Source organism: Medicago sativa, chromosome 7, assembly GCF_051527215.1.
Source record: "Medicago sativa cultivar Bolivia chromosome 7, Bolivia_mono, whole genome shotgun sequence".
Taxonomy (NCBI): Eukaryota; Viridiplantae; Streptophyta; class Magnoliopsida; order Fabales; family Fabaceae; genus Medicago; species Medicago sativa.
This window is the reverse complement of record NC_140755.1, coordinates 29,112,419-29,115,002: the sequence shown is the minus strand read 5'-3', so window position 1 is coordinate 29,115,002 and position 2,584 is coordinate 29,112,419. Positions and strand designations below refer to the sequence as shown.

Sequence of the window (2,584 nt, the reverse complement as noted above, 5' to 3'; positions counted from 1 at the left end):
AGCACTAGTATTTATTTTATCAAATTTTTGTGAGAGTGCGTCAACTTTAGCAGCCAGATGATCAAGGGAAGAATTTTCATACATACCTACCTCTTTCTGAGAGGGTGAAGGAGCAACATTAGTGGTGTCCCTTCCGTAGGTCCACTGATAGTGGTTTTGTGCCATGTCCTCGATCAAAGCATATGCTTCTGTGTATGTTTTGTTCATCAAAGCTCCACCTGCAGCTGCATCAACATAAATCTTTGTGGGATACAAAAGACCATTATAAAAAATGTGAATAATAAGCCAGTTCTTTAAACCATGATGGGGACAAAGTCTAAGCATTTCTTTGAAACGCTCCCACACATCGTAAAGAGATTCTCCATCTTTTTGAGTGAATTGTGTGATTCGATTCCTTAATTGAACTGTTTTAGAATAGGGGAAGAATCGGGCAAGAAAAGTTTGCTTCATTTGATGCCATGAAGTGATAGAACCAAGTTTCAATGAATTAAACCAAGCACTAGCTCTCCCCCCTAAGGAAAAAGGAAAGTAGTGCAGCCTTATGACCTCTTGGTTTGCATTCACGGTTCCACTGAGTCTTAAAAAAGTTGAAATATGAAAATTCGGATCCTCAGTGGGTGATCCGAAAAATTGATTTTGCTGCACTAACTCAATAAGTGCAGGTTCTATTTCAAAATTGTCATCAACCGTTGGGTACACAATAGCATCGTATGACTCAATTGAAGATGGGATTGCTTACTCTATGAGAGTGCATTCCTTAGCCATATCGTTATTATCTTCCCAAGAAGTTAAAGGCAAAAGAAGAAATAGAAAAAGAAAGAATAAACAAAAAGATTTTTTTTTATATATAAAATAAAATAAAGAGAAAGTTTTTTTTTTTTATATGAAGTAAAATAAAATAAGGAAAAAGATATATATATATATATATATATATATATATATATATATATATATAGTCTAATCACTATTAAAAAGTTAATCAAATTACAACAACTCCCCGGCAACGGCGCCAAAAACTTGATAGAGCCAAACCGCAAGTGCACGGCCTATCGAAGTAATAGTAGTAAGTAAAAGTATCGTTCCGCTAGGGAGTTGTTCAACTTAATTAACCTTTAGTGAATGATTAGAGGGAGAGAAAGTTTAGTAAAAAGGGGTTTTGATTGCTGAAGATAAAAACAATATTAATAAAAAGCCTCGGGATCATTGGTTCATCATAATGACAAATCCTTCACTAGACAAGACCTAAACATCTAATTTTATGGTTTACACACTAATTTCTAAAGACCGGTTTCCCTTAGCCCCTCACCTTTCCGATGAAAGTCCGGTGAGAGTTTACTTCTAGCAACCAAGCCTATTTCACTGACATGATTACTAGAAGATGCATAGAGGATTGAAACTACTCTTTGTATCAATAATTGCGAAGACTATTTCACTGGTTTGCAATTATTGTCTAGATTCACTTGTTCCAACATCAAGACTCCGCTCTCGCTTTATGAATTGATGTTTGGGATGATGGATTAATGATTATCAAACCCTCCGCTTTCGCTTCCACAGTTTGATAATTGTTAATCCACGTTAAGACGGTGAATCTAGATTAGAAATTAGGGTTACATAGAAATTAGGGTTTAGGCTTGTTTTGTTTAGGATTGAGTCATTAGACTCCCCAACAATCCCAAGACGAAGAAGTCTACTCACTCATGTTCATTGTAGACATGGGGGAAGAAGAGAGAAAAACAGTAAAATAAATTGCAAAGAAAGTAAAATGGAAATAAAGACTTTTTATTGAAATAATACTTGAAATAAACATAGTAAAGGATGATTGTTTATGGTGGAGAGCTACTCTATTTATAGCTTTACAATTGACTTAGAAACTAAGCAACTAAAAGGGTAAAACAGTAAAGCTGCAACAGGGTAACTTAGGCCCGAAGAAAAAGCAGCAAAAGAGGCCTCTGGAGGTGGCACGGCCGTGCCACATGTTGGCACTGGCCGTGCCAAGCTTCTGACTTGGTGGGAACATATTTTTGTTTTGTATCTTCGTATTTTCGCACTGTATTTGCTCTAGTCCTCTTTCTTTCGCTCCAAGGCACCTTCCACCATATATTCATTCCTAAAATAAAATAAAAGACAATTTAAAGTAAAATATTCTAAAAGGAAATAAAATGCAATATAATTAAATCAAATCTTATTTAAAACTAAACTAAATAAAGCATTAAAATATACTAATCTATGACTCATCAAACTCCCCCACACTTGAATCCTTGCTTGTCCTCAAGCAAAAGGCAATAGACATAGCAGCAACAAAAGATTTATTCATGGCAATATTAAGAACACATGTCTCAAAGAAAGGCTTCGCTTCAAGTACACTAATTACAATTTCAAATACTTCTCATGAACCTATTCTACCCAACATCAAGTCTCAAGTGAGTGTGTGTGTGTGCAGTCCAACCCTTTTCTTGCTCCTGTATAAGACAGATATTATGAGGAATAGGTTCTATCCTTAATGCTAAAGTAACCGAGAAAAGTCCTTTCTTCATTTCATATAAGAGTGATGGGAATTTAAGTTAAAATCAGATTAGATTAACAA

The 2,584-nt window shown here is 35.1% G+C and overlaps 1 non-coding gene across 1 annotated transcript; it reads left to right on the top strand.

The window, feature by feature from the left end:
• Positions 1-295: 295 nt before the first annotated feature.
• LOC146905421 (small nucleolar RNA R71) lies at positions 296-402 on the top strand. The gene has a single exon (XR_015020876.1). It is a non-coding gene; the product is annotated as a small nucleolar RNA R71 (small nucleolar RNA).
• Positions 403-2,584: the final 2,182 nt, after the last annotated feature.